Source organism: Ceratosolen solmsi, unplaced genomic scaffold (genome assembly GCF_000503995.2).
Source record: "Ceratosolen solmsi marchali unplaced genomic scaffold, CerSol_1.0 scaffold10, whole genome shotgun sequence".
Taxonomy (NCBI): Eukaryota; Metazoa; Arthropoda; class Insecta; order Hymenoptera; family Agaonidae; genus Ceratosolen; species Ceratosolen solmsi.
Genome location: NW_011948412.1, coordinates 8,641,572 through 8,665,208, shown reverse-complemented (window position 1 = coordinate 8,665,208; position 23,637 = coordinate 8,641,572). Strand labels below are relative to the sequence as shown.

At 34.5% G+C, this 23,637-nt stretch overlaps 1 protein-coding gene across 1 annotated transcript in view; it reads right to left on the bottom strand.

Moving 5' to 3' along the window:
• The window catches only part of LOC105364706 (serine proteinase stubble), a 72,570-nt gene extending 54,201 nt beyond the window's left edge, over window positions 1–18,369 (bottom strand). Inside the window, exon 1 of the mRNA XM_011502711.1 lies at window positions 18,070–18,369. The gene's annotated coding sequence lies outside the window, so the exon portion shown is untranslated. The remainder of the gene's footprint in view (window positions 1–18,069) is intronic.
• Window positions 18,370–23,637: the final 5,268 nt, after the last annotated feature.

The following is a 23,637-nucleotide window of genomic DNA, read 5'->3' as shown; positions in this document are numbered from 1 at the left end:
TATTATTACAATTCATTAAAGAAATGAAAAAAATTTCGCAAATAAGCTTCAAATTAATATTTTTATTACGTTGCTAATATTCATATAAATGTTTTAAAAAAATAATGATTGCACGTAATGAAAATTAAAGTATGCTTTAAATAGAAAATTCAAGCATCTGGAATTGAAAGTTAATGATTGTAGCACTAAACTTCAAAAAAAATATTTTACAAGTCGTATAATAACATTAAGCCTTTATTGAGCAATAGAGTATTAAACTAAACAGTCGTTTATTTAATACAGATTATGTAATTATTGCTACGTGACAGATTTGACATTTCACCTGAAGTTTAATGGATACCCCTCAAAATTTTCTATGCAGCAAGATTATTCAAACATAAGTAATTTAATATTTCTCGCTTCAATTACGCATAATGAAAACAAGTCGAACTCGTAGCAAGCCAACGGGCATTAAATAATTCAGGCGGACGTAAAATCGATGGCTTGTCGCGTGGGCAAGAGCGAGAGAGCCATAGTGAAAAGGGCTTCTTATTTTTCTGCAGGATTTATTTTCCTCCCGCGATAGGATTAAACGGCAAAATTGTACGTTATACCTGCGCGCCTTTCTGGATTATCGCTTGGCACAAGATATTTCATAATTCACCACGACTTTTACATGTATTTGCATAAAAATTTCCTCCCTTTTCTCTGGAAAATATCATGTTTAATGTTCTTACACTTTTTTCTTATTATTAAATTTTGCTACTTTCCCTCTGCAAACATTATTCTTATATGTATTATTTGTTGAAACGAGTTAGCTTCTCATACGGCAATGTGTGATTGATTTTATCAAAAATTTGGTCACATAATTAATCTAATCTAGAATATAAATAAACTATTCAAATATATATTATTATAAAATATTAGATTATTGCCTGTAAAATATAGTTTATTCAAATAGAAATAACATTAAAATACATTTCATACTCATTTATTAATTATTTATTAATTTTACACATTAAACACGTATTGCGAGAATCGTACGTTACTTATTTAATATTTATTAAAACTATGAATAAATATTAATGTAATCTTGCAGAAATTTATGAGTTTCTGATATAGTATATTAAATATAAATATTCATAACAATTATATATAATTAAATACCCTGTGTATGAAGTATAAGTAAATCGAATCTTTGTTTAAATTTAAAAAATAATTTTAAATGAAATTCCTGATAAAGTTCAAACTACATTTGTATGAATATGCTATTCGTTAATAGTTTTCGAAGTTTTGATTATATTTTTAAAAATAGTAAACTAGAAAAATAATCAGTAATTGAAAGTTTACGAATAATAATCACATTTCTAGCCGATGATTAAGTGAAATAGAAGTAAAAGACTCTCTTAGCCAAGTGTTATTTTATTCAATAATAAGCTCATTCGATAAATAGTTGGAAATAAAAGTATGTTATATGAAAAATTTGTTGTTATATTCTGTATTAAAGAAAAATATTTTATCTAGAAAAGGGACGTAAAGATAAAATGCATACGAGAATTATTTACTTTTGTAATACTATGTAAAACTTTATCAATTTTCGTCAATTAAAAATTAATGTAATAAAACAACTTAAACTCGCCGTTTAACATTGCTCTTGCTTATCATTCTTATCGCAAAAATCGTAATTAGGTAGTTATCTTGCACATGTAATACGTAATTGACTAGATACATGTTTGGTATGTAAAACAAGTTTCTCCAACACATTGAATTTCTTCATATGGAAAGTTTTTTCTTTTTATCCTTATCGTTAAAAACTAGTTATAAATTAATACAAGAATATAAATAAAAACAATATTACAAATCTTTCATATTTTTAATTAATGTTATTGAAACAATTATGAAATTTAGTATTCGATTGATTTCTATCAATAAAATAATAACAATTTAATCTATTAATTGATATTAAAGATTTCTGTAAAAGTTAATTTTACACTTTCTCGCATTTATGTGAGTCGGTAATTATGATTCTTGTTCTCTCTTATACTTTTAAATAAGAAATTAATAATTATATGTGAAAATTGGCAACATATCTTTCTGGCTTATACTCTCTTATTGTAAAAATCAATTAAAATATTATTGATGTTGAGTGATTGGAAATATTACTAAGAAAAACAGTAATATATTTGAACTATAAATAAAACTTTAAGTATGTTTTTCTTTTATATTAGTGAAATCCAGATTCTTTGTACCATTTGTGCTTCTAATATAAATATTTTAAATCAATTAATTGTTAAATTTTAACCTCAGAATATTTTTAATCATTTAAATAAATCAAAATTTAAGTAACAAAAAAAAAAACAGAAAACAATTTTAGAATGTATTTCTAGAAAAATTAAATATGTATGGCAAGTACTGCACATAAGAGGAAATATTTCAATCCTTATTTCTTATTGATTAATTAATTTTTTTAATTTTTCGATATCTAATAGACGATATTATAAATATAAGAGATATATATTCTTGACTGCGGACAAGCATATTAATGCCAAATATAACGATTGAACAGACAAAATCTGTCATCAACTGAAGCTCTAAAGAATCAGAACGAAAGCTAAAAAAGAAAAGAAAATAATCCGTCCATCGAAAGTTCAGAGGAAACTTATCTTATATATATATATATATATATTTTTTTTTTTTTTTATTAAACGCAGAATATCCAACCATTAATTCTATTCATAGAGGTGAGTCAATATGACAAAGCAAGAGAGAGAGAGAGAGAGAGAGAGAGAGAGAGAGAGTGAGTGAGACAGTGTGAGAGGGATAAAAAAAAAAGAAGGGGGGGGGGGCAAGACCTGTTTTTCCGCTAAAACCGGGTTTTTATTTGCTCCTTTAAATGCGCAAATGGATATATATATATATATATATAAATATCTGTAAGTATCTACTTTTTCGTTCTCTCTTTTAACATCTATGGGTACATACATACGCACGCACGCACGCACGCACGCACGCACGCACGCACATATGTACTCGCATGTACGAAAAACAGAAACAGAAAGTGTAACTATGATTTAAGCCTTGAAACACATTTCGTTTTCCCATCTGATCTATATATTATTTATATACCTATGAACAAATAAATATTATAAATATATATATGTTCTTAATGTTTATATTTAAACATTCGCAAATACTTTAAACAATGGTATTTAATTGACGAGTAGATTACGCACATTTATTTCTATTAATAATATACAAAAATAACTGTCTTCAGAATTGATAATAATGCGTGTAGCAAATGAGGCAGAATAATTTTTAAAATTAGAAGATAAAACTTGGTACAACAACTGTTCCAATCAAGTAGAACGAGTCTAATGCAGGAAGACTCGAGGCATACATATACATGAGTTTTCTGGCTCCTAATCAATTTCAGTTTCAAGCTTTTCGTAATTTTTACCCTGATATACGAAGATGAAGCTGTATTTTTTGCGTCCGTATCCTCCAGAATTCATATTTGTTTTTGTTTTTGTTTTTTTTTCGTTTCGATAAAATGTTTTTGATTTGGAGAATTCAAACGGTTTTCTCGAGAAACATGTTTTTTTTTTTCAAACGTACCGTAAGACAGCAATGTTCAATAGACATGGTTTTAACGGAGCTCCATTCAATAAAAACAAAAAAAAATAAATAAAAGATGATAGAAGAAATTCACGCTTAAACAGTAAAGTTTAGACTTAAAAAAAAAAAAAAAAAAAAAAAAAAAAAAAAAAAAAAAAAAAAAAAAAAAAATGAATCAAATTACAAATGATTGATGGTATAATTATTAATTATTTCATTAGCTACTGATATTGGCTGTACTGTGTGCGTTCGTGGTCTGTTATGCAATTGCACGTAATCATAATTTTGATAGGAATCAGTATTTTACCTATTGACAAGTGGCGCAAGCGTAAAATTCTAAAGGCTAAATTATCGTAACACACTGAGGTACGAGAGGAGAAAAAAAAATTAATGAAATATAATTTATCATTGGAGGAGCTCAAAGAGATACGGCATGATCCTCTTAACAAAGAGACAAAGGAGAAAGGAAAGAATTTCACCTTTGCTCATCCTCATCCGATATATGGTCTGCACTCGCTCTCAAGCATCTCGCTCTTATTCGCCGGACAAAGCATATGGCGAATAGCGCGTTAACGAGGATTTTTCACTGATTATCGCGCCCGTGATTTCCCCGACTTAGACCAGCTTCCTCTCATTATCCAAGAGGACGAGAGGACGGCCCGCTTCAAGCGCCGGGACGCCCGAGAATTCTTTCGCCGCATAATGGAAACTTTCACAGCCGCGCACAATATGCGGCGGCGGTGATGCGAGAGATTTTTATGCCACGCTCGTGTACCTACGCCTGGCTCTCCATTTTTTCTCCTTTAACACGCGCGCGCACCCTCCCTTCCAGCCCCCTCGTTTCTCGCTCTTACATAGCGAGTCTGAGGTTTTAGAGGTATACATGGGCGGGCGCGCGCGTTCCGTTTTCTGGGTAAAATGGAATTTCGCTTTTTTGTACACTAGGTGCCGAGGACCGTTACATTGTGGTTCGGTTTGGAACTTTTTCCGTTTGGCCAGCCGGTGTGCCTCGCGCGGCCTATCATATTTAAGGTTAATTGCAATGACTTTCAGGACCAGCGAGATATATCCTTCTCCTCTTCTAGGTAGAAAGCTGCGCGCCTCGTGTCTTTATTGATATCTTGTAGTTACGTTCGGTGTATATAATGACACGTTGTGCACGGCGTAATGTATCTTTATGCTATTTCGTGTTTGCTTAGAATTTGAATAATTGTATATTGTCAGTTAGTTTGATAGAACTTTAATAGTGCATGAGTTTAAGTTTGTATTTTAATACAATGTCATATTATTGTACGCTCGAAGGATTGTATTATGCAGAAAGGATATTACTTTTTTTTTTTTTTTTTTGCGCGCACTGTCAATTTGCTGCTCATACAATGTATCTAATTGACGAGAAATACTGTTGCCGAATGACCAATTTAATTGAGTTTTTGAGGATTAAAATTTATCGATACTTCTGACATCCAGTCAAATAATAAATGAACGCTGTAATTAAAAATTTTCCTTGCTCATTGTATCATATCGTAATGCATATTGCATGAGAAATAATGTTTAACGATAAACTAATTGAATATTGATAATATTCTCATAAAAGTTACTTGAACTTTTTTTATAATACGAACTTGTACAAGTAATAATAGGCAACACAGCATAATTTTTCAATTCCAATTACATTCTTTTATCAATAAATTATTTGATAATGTTAAAACTTTATGCTCATGAGCTTTATAAATACGCATTTCAATAGATGGGAATAAAGCAAAAAAAACAAAAAACAAAAAACAAAAAAAAAAAAAACAAATAAAAAGAGAAAAATTAATTCGAATAGAAAACCTTCTATAATAAAAATATGGTCAAATTATCTTATGTATTAGTAATCATTTGTTTTGGATAAATGATATTTATAATGAAATGTGGAATATATAATCAAGGCGCGTTGGTATTTCTCTCTTTTTTTTCTTTTTTTTTTTTATAAATTGAATCTCTACACTACGATAAGGATTTTCTCCATTTTCACCATAGCTGCTATGGTTTCAATAACAAAGTAAAAAAAAATTCCCATTAACTTGACAAAGAAGAAGGATATAAGTACGTAAGAAAAGAATGCAGAAGAACAAGCGTACCTGCTTACGTCATAAGTGTACAAACACAATCGGTCAGCAACGGGAGGGGGATAAAAGGAAGGAAGGAAGGAACACCCACGATTTACCTGAAATGCACCAAATAATACAAAATGTTATCGATTGGGTCCATTGTGCCAAAGGACAAAAATCTCGGATCCCTATTGATTACCATTAAAATATACTTTTCGTGAAGGAGGAAAAAATGGAGAATCTCCTACAAATAGTACTCATAGTGTAAGGAAAAGACTCGATTTTATCCGCGAGTATCACACTATTTCATAAACGAGGGAAGATGAGCCGACAAAGAGCAAATAGACTGCGCAGACTTGGCGCTCTTAGTCACTTCAATTTCGACGTATTTACAGACACGCCACGTTATTCTGTTTGTGATGTATGGAAAAAATCATCACCGATAACGAGCCGAAATGAATGCCTACTAAGATTAAATTAGCAATGCCTTTGTTTAAACAACGAATTAGTAATGAAACATGTATGAATAGGCTCAATTTAGTCTGTTTGACCAACTAAGCCTTTGGTCTTCCATTGGTCTTTCTAACGAATGTTAGTAATGAAGCATAAAGTTAAAAGTGCTTATGTAAACGCTATTAGATGCACGTAACTTCTGACTACAATAAATTTTACAATAGAACCCATTCATTTAGCTTAAACATCAAACATTAAATCAGCCTTTCTTTTACAATGTCTTGGAATATGGATGACGCAGTAAATTTATTCAAAAATATTAACATAAATAATTTCGTATTAATGAAGTATTTGTAAGTATTGGTTAAGTCATTAAATAATATAAGCCTCTTTTTGAAATAAAATATTATAAACATTTATTTCTTTCGTATTTTGTATTTATTGCAATTTGTATCGAAAATTCAATTAAACGATAATCAAATATTTATATATGAAAAATTCTTAACGTAAAATCCGCTGTTTATGACATTATGCGCATAATAATGTAATTAATACAGCAATTAATATTTCAATTATACAATTGGAAGAATAATTAGAGATTTTACAATTTAGAAAAAAAAAAAGAAATATTATAATCTTGAAATTGCAGAGCTTGAAGTGAGATTTTTCGAAAAGACTAGTCCCGACAAATATTCAAGAGCAACAGTTGGAGTTTAATTCTTTGAAATTAATAATCAATTTTAAAAACATCCATAGCCTGCCAACTTCGTAATAGAAACATTGAATTCTACTTTACTTTGAAATATTTTCCTAATAATGCATTGATGGAAATGTAATTTAAATTACTTGAAAAAATTGAAAACTTAAAGGAAATCTTAAATGTAATACAAATAAATCTTTATAAAAATCTTAAAAGTTATAGGAGCAAAATAACGTAGAGAGGAGGAATGAAAAGTTCTAAATAATGAAAACATTAAGAAAAAAAAAAAAAAAAAAAAAAAAAAAAAAAAAAAAAAAAAAAAAAAAAAAACAGTGTTTCCACCATGAGAATAGCAAAGAAAAATTATCCTTCAAACAGTAAGAAATACGAGAGAAAAGTTTTGACAAAAATGAAGATAAGAGGAATAAAAGCTACCAAGTAAGTAGTAGTACAGCGGCATGCGATCAATAGAAAGGAGAGGGAGTAGGATAGAGCGATGGTGGTAGGTAGGGAGGTAGGGAGGGAGGAAGGGAGAGAGATAGATAGAGAGAGAGAGAGAGATAGAGATATAGATATATAGATAGAGATAGATAGAGAGAGATAGAGAGAGAGAGAGATAGAGAGAGAGAGAGTGAGAGGGGGGGGGAGTAAAGGATATATGCGAGTAGAAAGAGGTAATGAAGAAGAGGCTTGACGAAAATAGAATCGTATAAAAAAGAAAATAAACAACATGTTAGAGACATCATTGAAAAAAGTATATTAGCCATTGTAGCTGAGATAAAAGTGAATAAGCCGGTAAGGCGCTCGGAAAATAGACAAAGTCAATTTAACCTTCATATAGATTTCAAAGTGAAAGTAGACAGTGAAAGATATTATTATTAGAATCTTACTTGACAAAAGATATTTCGTGTTAATTAAAGACTAGCTTTTGTTAGAGTTATTTAGGTATTTTGATTTCATTTCTTCTAATCTCAATTAATAAACGGTATTTTAATGGATAAAATTTTTTTAACTTTAATAATGCCTATCGCACAATACCAAAGATAAAAATTCTTTTCATCTAAAGTTCAATTTTTTTATTCATAAATTTTATAAAAACATCAGCATTGTATTAATAGGACAGACTAGAGACAGAGAGAGAGAGAGAGAGAGAGAGAGAGAGAGAGAGAGAGAGAGGGATAGTGAGTTAAAATAATAATTATAAAATCATCACTATTATTATTTTATAAGGTTAAATGCCATATTTGCCCGACATTGTAAGAAAATAAGCATGTAATGTAATTACAGAAAAAATTTCAATAAAATTCAATTTCAAAACCATACTTTTCCTTTCATTTTGGCGCAGCGTAATTCGTACCACTACATGAGGATTCTTTTTCAATCTCACACTCAAACTTTCAAATTCAATCTGAATCGACAAAAAGAATAGGCACGCATTAGCCGTGCAAAGAAAATAAATACGTGCGTGGAAAAGCGTATAGGGAGGAGCGAGAGCGGTGGAAGGACCAAACGCCGAGGAAAAGTTAAACGATAATGGAATTTAAATTTGAGTCCTAAAGTCGCCTGTAAACACGGAAACGTAAACCTCTCAATAGAGACAATGCAAGAGCGATAACTAATGGTAGAGAGAGAGAGAGAGAGAGAGAAAGAGAGAGAGAGAGAGAGAGAGAGAGAGAGAGACATTAAAGCAAATGTTGAAAATAATATAGGACAGAAAAAAAAGGATATAAAAACGAAAGTCTTGCGTATCTGAAATATTACAAAAGTGTGACAACGCTATTAAATAATTTTAAAGGTCAACCAACACTTCAACATTCAAATCACCAACTAAGCTATAATACATTGAATTTTATCTTTTGGATCTGTTATTTCTTTGCGTTTGTTCAGTTTTCCGAGAATTGTCATTCGCTCTAACCATTTGATAAATTTGACCTGCTTTTCATACGTTGTCATAAGATTTTACATAACGGAAAAAATTATTTTGGTAATTTTTTCAAATTACCGTACAATTATGCTGTGCGTTTATACGACACCCATCCACGTGTATTTACACTCTTAAGAGAAATGGATTTTTATGGTCAATGCCATTGCGAGTAAGTGTATTTAAACGAAGGAAAAATTGTCTCGAACTTAAGCGAAGCTAATAATAATAATAATAATAATAATAATAATAATAATAATAATAATAATAATAATAATAATAATAATAATAATAATAATAATAATAATAACAATAATAATAATAATAACAACAACAATAATAATAATAATAATAATAATAACAACAATAATAATAATAATAATAATAGGCCTGCTGAATTATATAGAGCTAACATCGAATGGGAATGCGATGCCTCGATATATAGAATATTAAATAGAGACGGAAAATAATGAGTTGCTGCTCGCTTATCATTCTTATAAAGTACTCGTAAGGCTTGCGAGATAATGATAAACTTTGCGCATTTGCGAATATGAGAATGGCGAAGAGTAAGCGGGCATCAAACGTCTAAATGTCACGATTAGTAATATTTTTACGGCAAGTTCAAAGTAATGAAACTCTCGGTGAAAATACTTGGCAATAGCGGCACGATCGATCGATTTACATTTGCAAATGATTGTACTTTGGTGAGGATAGGCATCGACACACGTAAGGACAATTATCCACATTATCTCGTGTGATAAAACGTCCGTTTAACGACCGACCGTTAGCCTTCTAGCCGTCCTAAAGCCACGTGCTCCTAAGACGTATTCTATTCCGAAGACCACCCGCTAAAGCAACGATGACGCGATTGACGGACAAAAAGTTCCGGTCAATGACGTGGCAGAAAAAATAATCCGGCCACCGTGGAAGCCAATGTCCTTTCTTTCGTAGGCGCGACTCGCTTACAAGCCAAAGTGAAAGCCCCGTGGACGGAAGCTTCGACGAGTCAATTTCTGCCCACACCAATTCATCTCCGTCGAAATTCCCAGCCGAATTCCAGCTGGGTAGAGGTTGCTGTTGGGCTTCGCGAAAGAGCTCGCCCGCAGCGTGGGGGGGGGGGGGGGGGGGGGACAGCGGTTCAAGTCGGGTTTAGTATTTTTTTCCAATGCCGGAATAGCCCGAAGAACGAGCGCCCGGGATGTCCTCGACCTCGTCGACGGCCGCGGAAGGAGTATCCGAGACACCTCGACGGAGTGTCGCGAGCGAAGCGTTGCATATTTCTCGATTGCGCGCAGTCACGTTTGCATTGTACGGTGGCGAGCGGCCGACTTTTGAGACAAAGATGTCCGACAACAATGAATCAGTAGGAGGCTGCGATTTTCGACGGATATCGACGCGAAAAAAAAAAATTGCTTAAACGGGCTTCTCTCGAAGCCCATTACCGCGTGCTGGCGATGGCCGTGAGGGTGCTCGTGACAGTGTCGGTGGTGGTGCGGGTAGGAGGCGACGATAAGGGATGGTGGTAGGGAGGGGGGGGGGGGGGGGGGGGGGGGGGGGGGGGAGGGGGGGGGACTGGTGGTGGTGTGGATGGTGGAGAAGAAGAGGCGGAGAGGCGATGGTGCGCGTTGCGTTTAAATTCGCGACGGATTAAAGTGGGCGCAAGGCGGAGCCTAGAAGCCTGCGCGGGACTCGGAGGAACCGAATTCGCGCGATGGGAGGAATGACGGGGGGTAGCGGGACTCGCGCGGCCGTAGCTTTTAATCGTTCGCGAGGAGATCGGCATCCGGTCGGCGGCCGCCATGCGCTGCTGGATTATTCGCGCGCGGCGCAGCTTCGCAGTTTCATCGCCGCGCGCAATATCTTTATCGAGAAATCCTTTTAGAAATCTATGGGTAAACCGAGCCGCGCCATTAAGAAGAGCCCTGGAAATTATTTTAACAACCGGCCGGCATTTTCGCGGAAAAGCTTAAAGTAGTTTACATTGGGTTTTCGCGGAACATGCGTCGAGGCGGCCCCGAGTTTTCATCCGGTCCCCGATCGTTCCACGGTGCGCTCCTTCTTTTTATCAATTCGTCGATGACGATGTGTCGACAGGCTTAATGACGTTCCTGGTAGGCGCGATACCGGGAAACATCGTCGAGCGGCACTCGCAACGCGATCCCCCGCATTTCGGCTGCCACCCGATAACCCGATAAAAAAGCAAGACTATCGCTCTCCCTCGCCGCACCCGCCGCACCCGCCGCACCCGCCGCACCCGCCGCACCCGCCGCACCCGCCGCTCCCTCCTCCCTCGCCGCACCCGTCGCCCTCGTCGCCCTCGTCGCCCTCGTCGACCTCGTCGCCCTCGTCGCCCTCGCCACCGTAATCTCCTCGTCCCCGAGGGCGAGCGTCGTCGCAACTCGAGGCTCACCCCGACCGCGATGGAGCCATCCGCGTCGCGCGAAAAAGTCCCCGTTTCCAATTGGCCTCCCGTAACGGCGCTAGAAACGCTCGGGCGCTCTCTCGTCGAACTGGAGCAGCCCGCGCAAAAACTTGCTCGTCACCTCGCTCCAAGTTCTAGTTACGCTGATACTGACACACCTGCGCGCCACTGGACTCGCGCGAGCCAGATTCTCGACTCGCTGGCTTCCCTCCTTCCTTGACGCGCGGCCACGCACATAAAAGGGTCAAAAGGTAACGGATTTTCGAGCGAGCGCGCGGCTGGGCGGCGGTAGGGCGAGACAATTATAGATCCTGAGCGACTTGGGAGGGGCACGCGCCGATATCAGTTTTCTTTTTTTTATCTTTTTTATCTTTCTTTTTTTACTCTTTGTTTATTCTCGTTGCTCTTTGTTTCTGTTTCTGTTTCTGTTTTTGTTTTTGCTTTTGTTTTTGTTTTTGTTTTGTTATTTTTCTTGTCCAAGAGGTCGGCGAGGTGGAACTATCGGGATGGAAATTGCCCATCGCTACACCTCTGACTTCTGGTTCTCTTTAACGGGGAATGTGACGTAACGTGACGATCGCTCGATAAGATCCTTTCGCAGCGCTCTCGCGCCTTACCATTCAAGTCGTATGCTGCGTAAGGCTCACGGGATGTATTTAATAATCATCACATTGTTTTTTTAGTGAATTGTACGATAAGACATCATCCTTTGATGATTTCCATCGCTTATGGCATAGATAATCGAACCATTTTGACGCGGCTTCGTATTAGCATCTCGGGGGCGCTCGGTTATTTTCGTATATAAATTGTTAAGCTTAGGGTGGTGTAAGAGTTGCCACTTACCATAATACAGAGTCCTGCTTGCGCTCATCCCAATCCTAAAACATATTCCTCGATTATAATGCAAGGTATTAATAACTTGAGACGGTGTTGCTTTCAAGCGTAAATTGCGTAGTTGATTGGTTCAATTTTAATTGTAGTTCAAAGTTAAGTTTGATGTCAGATGATGTTCGCTACGATTTTGAAATGCAACATTAGAAGTTTAATTAAGTTCTGTAGATAATCATTAATTTCAAATCGATGGAAATACTTCTAATAATGGAAGCATATTATTACGTTGGGTTTCTAGGGTAGCTCAGTCATTTTTATGGATGTTATAAATTAAATGTTATAAATTTCTGCAGATTGTAATTACTCGTAAAGTAAGTAAAGCCTTTATATAGCAACAGTTGTGAGTTTCAATTAAAATCTCACTTATGATTAAGCAATTGACTAGAACATTTGAAATCGTTTTTACACGAAAAAAGAAAGCTAATATTTATTAAACTAAAATCATTATTTTTAATATTATAATAAAGTGATATATCTATATCTATCTATCTATCTATAGATATATATATATATATATATGTGTGTGTGTGTGTGTGTGTGTGTGTGTATGTATGCATACTGTTTATACTAATGATGAAACATGTATCCGTATTGAAATAGCATTAATACTAAACGTAATTCACTCGGTATCGTAATGATGATTTTTCACAGACTTAAGTATTTTATATTTTTCAGGTTTAAGAAAATTGAAAACTTCGTGTAATATATTTGATTCGCGTATGAGAAATGCCAATTTGCTCGTTCGTTCCACACTCAAGTCGTATAAGTTTTAAGATTCGACAAATTATCCTTCAACTTGCATTATCTATGCTCGATAAATAAAGCCTATTGACATTTAAAAATTAAAACAAGTAAATTCTTCTTCTAATAATAATAATATTCACGAGATCTTTTGTGTTGTTTTTTTTCCCTTACAATATACGAGTAATATCAAACCTGAAAAAAAAATTTTAAAATCACACTCTATCTCTCGGATGAAACTGTAATCTTTGAGGTTTGAATGCAATTGCACAAAAAATATATATATAACCTTGGCCATTGCCTTGAAAGTTCATACTATCATCTTATATTCGTAGGATTAAGTATAAGCAGACGATTAGGATAAATGCTTTAACTAACTACAAATAATATTATGTTGTTTGTCCCGTTAGACAGATTTTCCAGTGAATTTCGTAGCGTAAGGAAAGTAAAGCTTAGAAAAACGAAAACACTTGAGAAAAACTAGCGCAATCCGAAAGTTCAACCGAGTTGACTAGGATATAGAAAAACTGTGAATAGGTTATAACGCGTCACACCTTTGTGGTTATGCGATAATTGAATTTGTCCTCATATGAAAAAATCCCCAACTTTCTACCATTACAATTTTTCATTATATATATGTTTACCCAATGATCAGCATGAAAAAATCCCTTTAAAAATTAATTATTCATTGAGGCAAATTGGCCGAAGTAAAAAACTAGACAAAATGTTTGTTGATATAATCATAATGTTACATCGAATAATAATTAGGGACAATTCGAGGCAATAGAATTTCATATTAAAAGTCATTCGTTAGGCGAGCCAAAGATACTTAAAAATTAAAAGAGCCGTCGGTACTTTGAGATAATTAATTCACTATCAAAGCTAAGTATATTGTGGCCGTGTAAAGGAAGGAAAAAAAGTACAAAGATAAAGGACGTGGGAGAAGGCGGAATATTATGATCCGCGTTAAACGCACGTGACTTTCACAAAAGTACAGTTTCGTCCCTCTCTCTCTCTCTCTCTCTCTCTCTCTCTCTCTCTCTCTCTCTCTCTCACTCACTCACTCACTCACTCTCTCACTCTGTCTCGGGCGTCTGCATTTATGCTAATTATGCTTAGTGACCCGAAAAGACACTTTAACAATCTATACGGATTCTTGGTAAGCACTCGTGCATCTGTTCTCGAGTGCGTGCGCACGGCTGCGGAAAACAGCGACGCATCGAGCTGCGACCGCTTAACGCCGTCCACGGCTCATCGCCATTATCTCTTAATCTGATAGGTAGAGGCGATTTCCGTCTCCCTCATCGGGACGTTGATGGAGATCGAGCGTTTTGGCAGAACTTGGACGACTTATGCACTGCTAGAAATCCAATGGCCGAGACTCGCTCTGCTACCATAGCCCGATAAATGCTCCAATTGATAAGCAAATGTGACGACGAGGTCGCTTATCCCATTGAAAAAATAAAGTTGCTAATCGATGAGACAGAAGGTTTTGTTATCCATTTTGTTCGGTAATTACTTATTCCATTATGTTGGTCGGCTTAAGTTCGTAACGCTTCGGTTGCTTATGTGCGACATGCTTTCATGAATCTGGTAAAGTTTCACGTAAAGTTAATGAGCGTCATTATCTAATATATATAAATATATATTCTTTTAAATTAAAAAGTATTTCACTTCTATGGTCTTATATGTTATTGCATCTAATGAGCCTAAATACGAATAAATCCGTAGAATTAATGATATTACATTAACATGGCAAGTTAATAGAATCGAATACGGACAAATTAATCAATTGAATTAATTGCGAATTCGTAAATAAATAATGCACCCATACGGGGACACGAAAATTTCTTCCCTTTTTCGAGCCATGAATTGATTAATTATTCCATAGATATTACATTGTTGTTTAATTTGTTGTTTTCTAATATTTACAATTTCATTAAATCCATAACTGGACATTATTTTAATAATTGCATGTATTTCCTTGTAATTTGCACAAGAGGTTATATCAGAGTAGAAAAATGATTTATACAACATTTATTACAACAATTTTCAGAAATGTAAGGGGGATAAGCTTACAAACACATAATTATATTTTTCTCTAGAAAGAGACTTCGTTTAGACAATACTAATTTGTTTAGCACAGCAGAACAATATTATGCCTGAGCGTTAAGTCAATTAACGATAATTCTATTACTTTTTACTTTGTAATTATATTCAAACGTGACGATATACTGTTATTCATTACATTTATAGTAATAAAATCGAGCTTTAATGTAATAATTCTATCTGAATATTAAAATATTTTTTACTTATAGAGAGTTCATGAAATTATCAGGATAATGATAATCATAGCAGACACATTCATTATCTATAATATAAAATAGTTTATTAAGACGGAACTCGTATAATATTAACACCAAATTTATCATATAATTACTTATATTTATATAGTATTAAATAATCCTAACGATAAATATATCATTTTTCATATAACTATTAATGAGAGTTAACTTAATAGGAGTTAAATAATTATTGGTAAATTTAAAAAAAAAAAAAAAAAAAAAAAACTCAGCAAAGAATACAATATTATCGTTTATTTTTGGTATTGAATATTGTAAATTAAAATTTTGTTTAATTACCGATCCCATAAATTATAATCTAAAGCCAGATGATTAAGAGGAAAGAATATTTAAAGCTATTGTATTTCATTTTGAAAACCGAAATATTCTTAAATTTTAAGATATTCGTCAGCATACTAGTAACAATAATTAACATACATTATCTAAGATTATTGCAAATTGTTTAGTTTATACCGTTTATTAAACAAATGTATGTAATAAAATGAAATAAAAACGATGAGAATTTTTGTCATGGTTAATTATTCGAAGCTCGGATGAATTTTACAAAGTAGAAATTGGAAAGAAAACGGCCTCCTAATAAAATCGCTAAATACTAAATTATTTTTAAAATAAATATTTCACCAAATATTTGTAAAGAGCGTTAGATTTTAGAAATTCAATCATCTGGCTTATTTAATTCAACGTGACATGGTATTTATTGTCTATCTTGCATGACCCATAACTTCATCGATCTTATTGGAAGAAATAAATGAGAAAAATCGGCTTCGTACTATTCTGAAAAAATACCTATAATGTATTATATGCTGATTAGTTTAGGTATTTCTTATGCCTACGGATTCACCAAGTGGGTGTCACCCTTCTTGATTCTCAATATGTTACTTCGACCCACGTGCAACAGCACTTTCTCGTCAACACGACCAATCTGACAGAGACAAATTCGCTACTGGACTATTGGCTATTTATGCAATTGTATTTGAAACATAAAGATTGCAACACTTATCTCCCTCTTTAATCATACGTAATCTAAATTGAGATGAAAACTTGAATGACTGCATCTTCTTTTCGTATAATTGATTCTTTTGGTTATAAAATACGAGCTATAAACTTGATGGAAAAAAAATAATTTTTTCCATTAAAATATTAAACAGGTGAAATTACTAATAATTCTCATGCAATAATTATAGTAGTTCGTTCTTATAATTAAATAATTTTAATTTTATTATGATATTATAATAAGACTTTGATATGAATTCGATAAATATTTTATTCGGACGGACATTGACTTCATGCCAACTCTATAACTTTCAAATTTCATTAAAAGTATATTATACGACGTTTTAACGTTATTTGTCATTATAATTGAATTACACAAAATAAAATCCGAATTTTTTGCATCCTTCTAAAATTATATTAAAAATCAACTTCTTTCCTTCTTAATGAAGTATGTTACTTAAATATGATTATTAAAATTGTCTTCCCTTATGAGATCTGTAATATTACTGATTATCTTCCTTAAGTCCAATTGATATTACTACATTTTTATTATTTTTGACAATATTTTTCAACAGAATATCATAAAAATTTGATCAAATTATGCACACCCATTGTTAAGGAAAATATAAATTAAAGATACGAAGATAAATGTATATCATAATAATACGAGTACTTTTATTTGTTGTATAGTAGATTTTGAACATTTATATAAATATTATGTCTACACGTAAAAGCTTTCACTATATCCAGAATTTCACGTGTACATTAAATTTTATAATGAAATCATCTCAATATTACCCTGGTATTTTTAGAAAAATATACTTTATAAATTATATTTATAATTTATTGTATATATTTTTTTTTAAAGCTGTTTATTTCAATTTTTATTTTTACAAAGTTATATTTATATATATATATATATATATATATATATATATATATATATAAACACAATATTTCTAAATAATCAAACAATTTAATTCCATTTATTCGTGTTATTCGTTCGTTGAATTTTGATCGGCAAATTCTATACAAATAGCTTATATAATTTTATTAAAACATTACAAGACATTAATTTAAAAATGTTAATGACAAACACCATAGTAATACAAATATAAATATAACGGACAAAAAATTTTTTTATTAAAATGACAAATTTCTTTAGGTCATTTTTCACCGACTCTTCCTTTCCTCTAGAACAAAATAGATCTTATAATTTTATAGTCTCATTCCATTTACAACTATAAAAAGTGAACGAATTAAAAAGAGACCATTTTATTTTATTATTATCCATAAAATTTTAACCAAGAATACTCGGCGTAAATGAAATCAATTACTACTATAGTAAGAGATCAGGATAAAATGCGATTTCCAAGTTTGTAATAAAATTAAATATTTCCTTTACATTTAAAAAGCCACTTAAATTTTAAGAGCAAACAATTTCATCCACAAAAACTTGCAAAGCCTATTTACTTTTTTCAACTAAATTAAATGTAAGAGGCGTTCTCTCCTTACGCAATATAAAAAGATATTTGACTGTATAAGAAATTAATGTTTGATTGTGACTCTAAAATAAAATACCATACGTGGTTTTGTGAAAATAAGACATCGAGTGCATACCACTTGAATTGCCATAATTATGAACGAGACCCGTGATATTAACATTTTCAATAAAGCCACAACTTGAATTCATACACTTTGCGCGTACTTGCCCACCTGAATTGTTACTGTAAAAATTATTACCTTAGGCTTAATTTATATTTATTGACTCGCATACGTTTCTTTTACTCCCGCGAGAAAGGACTTTAATCATCTCGGCTACGTGCGCATTGACAAAAAGAGTGAAAGTTCAATGAAATAGTGACGGTAACGCAGAGAACATTGAAGTCATCCATTACCTGATCGTTGATGTCGTTGGAGGTCGGAAGATCAGATCGTCGGATGCGCGTATAATCCCCGGGGGTTGTCGTCTAGGTACCGACTCTCACCGATGATCGGCGCGACTTGGTTCCGCCGTGCTGCCGCTCATCCTCGCGAGGATCGCCCGACTGCTCCTAATCTTGCCAGATTTGCATACTTATGAGAAAAATTGAGCTACTCAGCCTTTGTCGTCCCTCGATTATCAGGTAACGATGTGCCGAGCACCGGAAAATTAGCTTTTACAGAGCTTACGATCTTCACGGAGACGATCAAAATCACGAAATTTCCTACGGCCTGTCCGACAATTAATGAGCTTTATTGTTTTGCATTATTCTTTCTTATGACGAGTCGAAGTAATTGATTCGAACTAGAAGATTGAATTAGATAGATTGAATTAGAAGAAAACGGATATTCAGTAGGTGGCTTTATAATTACAAACTATTATTTCGCATCATTCGCTCAATCGAACATTATTAGCGTATTCATTAGGTAAAATTTTGTCGTTTCCCACTAATATTACACAGCTTAGGTAGATTTAGTAATAATTCGTTTCAAAAAAGTTTTGCTAACATTGACAGAAATTTTTATGTATTATAATAGATCACTCTTTTTCAAGAACGAAGTAGATATTCTTTTAATAATTCATTAGTTTTGAAATTATAAATAAGCATAAGTCAATGAGATTTTCGAATACTTTGTATGGATGGAGCACAAAAAAAAAAAAAAAAACAAAGAAAAAAAATGCCTCGGTATCGCGTAAAAATTGTTATCGCAATTAATCAAACATGATTTAAATAAAATAATAGCTATTCCCTTAAAATTTTACGATAGCTTGATTGATGAGCGCTATGATAAATATTGGAATTATTTATATACGCGATATAACAATCTAATTTGCACACAAGTTGTCTAAAAGAACATCTTAAACTTCGTTTGTTCTTTAAATCACTCTAAGAAATTGATAAGCTCTGTTTGGCCAAGTACGACTGTACTCTTTGAAACTCTTTGAAAGAATAACTTATAAAATGAGATTAGCAGTAGCAATAAAATCTAAGGGATGAGTCGGCGGAATTATTTTCTAACACAAGTAAAGAGACATTTCTACTGCCTTAGTAAAGCCAGAACGCAACAACAAAACTACAATAACCAACAATAGCATTTCACTTTGTCTTAGCACTTAACGATCTGCTGGATAAATGCAAATGCAGGGTGAAACAGGGATCGCCGGGCCTCTGCGAATGCGCAAGCGTGGTAGATCATTCGGCGCGGGCTATTCGAAGTGGGAGGCGCGCGCGCGCGACTCTCGGGTGCGGGTTTCGACGCGCGGCACGGAAGCCGAACTTGCACTGAAGGACTGCTCGAGCTCGTCGACCGGTACAACGCACGCGGCAGACTCACTGCTGACCATCGCACTACCAGCTGCACATTGCGCTTTCTCTCTCTCTCTCTCTCTCTCTCTCTCTCTCTCTCTCCCTCTCTACCGCTGCTGGTAGTCGTGGATGGAAATGGGAAGCACATCGGAGAAATAGACTTTTCAGGAAGAGAGTGTATGTAATGAGAATGAGAATGAGAATGAGAATGAGAATGAGAATGAAAGAGAGAGAGAGAGAGAGAGAGAGAGAGGCGAAGGAGGAGGAGGAGGAGAAGGTGGTGGAGTAGGATGAGGGGGGGGGGGAGACAAGATGGTACGTCTGGTAGGAAAATATTTTGTTGTGCTTGTTTTATATGTGTGAGACGTTACTGTCAAAAGTCGAATAATTTGATTCAAATCCGTTCAAAGAGACTGACCAACCGTTGGACTTTTATTCTTTATTACACGAGCCAGGAGGCGCGCAGGTAGTTAAAAGAGCCTTTTTAATATTTAGAACGTCAGGCGAATGTTCAGATTGAGATTTATTTGTATATAGCTTAAGGGGAAGGGAAGAAATAGGGAGAATAAGCGGAGAACATTAATTATTTTGCTCTGAATGAAATTGTCATTATTCTACGATGTAATTGAAAGTGTTTTTGACATACGAGAAGACATTTCCGCGAGCAATTTTTTCAGTCTTTATCAGCGCTTTGTCTAATTAGCTTTAATTAACTATAATGTTAAAAAAAAAAAAAAAAAAAAACAAAAAGCAAAAAACAAAAAATAACAAACCAAAAAAGAATACGCACAGAGGGGACATTTACGATAGTTTACGATATGAATTGCGTTGCTATTGCAAAAATGATTATCTGCAAAATTAATTAGCCTATTTTTCTTTAAAACAAATAGATTTCTAATTAATTAATTTGGAGATTATATCTGTATACTAATTTTATTTAATTTCATTACCATTTATTTTCAAATTAATATCCATATAGTTAAGCATGTTTCTTAAACTTTTTATAAAAAAAAATACGAGACTCAATGATAGGACAAAATCTTCTTTAATCTCTTATCTGAAAACATCATCATTAACTACCAAATAATTGTATTCATTATGAATTAGATATATAAATATATATTTTTTAGGGCAATGATTATTACCGACTCTTTCTTATTGCGGTTTCAAAAAAATGTAGAATAATATTGCTAATATAAAATCTACACAATTGCATGCTAATGGCTGCATAAATTATAATTAAATAAAAATTAATCTATTTTATGATGATTCTTATTTTACGCACTATCACTCGTTACTTTCTAATTGTATCTTTAAACGCAATCCTTTCAAATTTATAAATTTTATGGAATTTCGGAAATTTATGTACCCAAAAGGGCACACGCACGTACAACGCTATACAATAAGAATAACCAACACAATGTTGATGTTGATGTTGATGCGCGTGTGCGCATAACTAATTAATAACAATACTTAATTTTCACTAGTAATTAGAGTATTAATAATAGCGTCGGTCATTTGGTCAATTCAATCGACAAATTCCAATGCGCACATTCGAAGGACTAAAGGACGTTTAAAAATCAAACATAACCTGCAATAATTGAAGAAATAGTGATAAATTAATTATGTTAAATTTCACGTGTCGACACGATTCCTCAATAATATTATCCTTAGTGTTTGAAACGGCCGTTTCAATCCAAGGTCGCGTGGAATCCCCGTTCATTTTCCATCGGATCGAAGGATCGCGAAGCCGCTGTTCCTGGAATCTCCCGGACGGAGCTGAAGCGCTAGCAATAGCCTGGGCCGCCAATTATCAATGATGACTCACCATCCCCCCAGTGATTCGCGGACCGAACACACCTGGTGCTCGGGCCAAAAAATTTCAAGGTAAACCGGCTCGAGGAGTTCCTCGACGGGATACCGCCGGCGATAAGCGCAAATTTCTTAATCCCCGGGACTCGGGCTCTCCACCTCGAATTGCACTCGTGCTCGGGCGCGCGAGCTTCGCCGGGAAAAGAAGGGGAATAGAAAATCAGGTGCAGCGGCCTCGCCGTTATCCAGGACACGCTCTTCGGCGCGCTATCGCTATCAGCGGCTCCGGGGCGCGCGCTTACGGCTGCCGCTGCTCCCAGGTATGCGCGCGCACCCGGCAATTCAAGGTCACACCGCCGACGATATATATGTCAAAATATCGCCGCTCGCGGCTCGCGGCCGCTATACAGCCACTTTGCACTACTAACTTAGCTATTTGCTCCTCGCGATACGTTTCGTGCGCGCGCGCGTGTATGCATGCATATACAGGAGAGCATGGAGAGCAGACCGCAGCGAGTAACGGTAAGAGCGCCTGGGCACGTCCCATTTTTTTCTCCTCTCCTGGCACGGCACAAGAGGTGCATGCGCGTGCCTCTGTCAAGTGATCGCGGCGAGTGCGCGCGTCTCGATATTCTCATCCCCTTCTCGACGTTTGGCTAAGCCGGTAGTAGTGCGACACGTGCGCACCGAGGCCGAAAATGACACGCGGCACGGAGTATTTTGCCGATATAACGCAGGTTCCGCTGCCCTTGCCACGTGCTACACTTGGCGACATCCTTCCTGCATCATATTCCAGCGCGTAAGAGAGAGATAAAGATAGAGAGAAGGAGATAGATAGATAGATAGAGAGAGAGAGAGAGAGAGAGAGAGAGAGAGAGAGAGAGAGAGAGAGAGAAAGAGATTTGTTTCTCATCGATTTTGCAAGAGTACCGTAATCATTTTTATATTCGCCTAATCGGCGTAAGTCGAAACGGGCCTCCGAACATTTCGAGAACTCACGATAATGGATTTCATTCACGGCACTTGACGCCTTCTACTTCCTCAACTTACCATCTCTATTTTTTTCTTCCCCCACTCCCACATCAGTAGATAGAGACGACAGTGCGGCGCATTTTTTCAGCGCTGTTATGACCCGAGGAAGATGAAACGGATGCTAACGAAGACGAGAGTTTTATCCTGAAAATGTCCTATTATGTAATTTTTATTTTACGAGCAACGACATGACAAAGCTTTTCAATTACGTCGACGACTTAATGCTGCCACGCACTCAAGGCCCATCAACGCTCCCGTTTTATCACCGATCTCTATGTAATATGGGCATTAGTTGTTAAGTCTGATTATTTGCAGCCTGTTCTAGCCATGAACAATTACCATCATCCCGACGAACATATCCAAAGTAGTATTTATCTCCTAAAGTACAAAGCGACTTTAATGATAAAATCGTATAAGAGAGACTTTATTAAAGTCGAATGATAAGAGGAGGGACAATCATGATTAAACGCTCATTTACGGCGATTCGTAGACTTTTAGAAAGCGATTCGCTCTCTAAAGCCTCTAAAGGTATAAAAGTAAGAAGTAAAAACAAAAAATAAAAAAACAAAAAAAAAACAAAAAATCATCGATTACCTAAGGTTAATAATTAATTATTTTACGAATAATGCCTTTCGACCAGAGTTTACGTTTAAATATTCACGATTATATAATGTTATATAATAATTAGCTACAATTCTCTTCTTCTCATTATATCTCAATTATAGAATATAAAAAATATAAGATGTAAAAAATGAGAATTTTTTCGTAATTTAAAACGATTGTTTACTTACATCTAGCGTGACAAGAACATTATTATCATTATGTAATGCCTCTTTATAAAGATAATTATTTTTGCCTATTGCTCACCAAGCCCATTGTAATCTACAACTACAAATCATATTATATTTACGAAATTCGGCCGGCATTATTAGTGATATATTCTAACTACACTGTAATCGTTTATAATTATTGTTGAAAGTACTTGAACAGTAGGATGTTTTAACGCTTTATGTTCCTTTAAGCATAATTTTACATTAATACCTCTTAATGCCATGCGTTAACAATTTTCACTTTAATCTCGACGCAATTATCAATCCCTAAAGTTCTTATTATCGCCATATAATATGAATATTTTTTTTTTTTTCATCTAAATTTGATTAACTTATAGACTCGAAAAATTATTGACATATTATTAAACATAAAATATATTGTATAAAAGTAAAAATAGGAGTAATAAGAAGCAAGTGGATGTGTACTAGATTTTACTTATATGAAAAAATTCTTCTCCAGTGTTCTAATTGATTGTTACAAAAGAAAGAAAGAAAAAAAAAC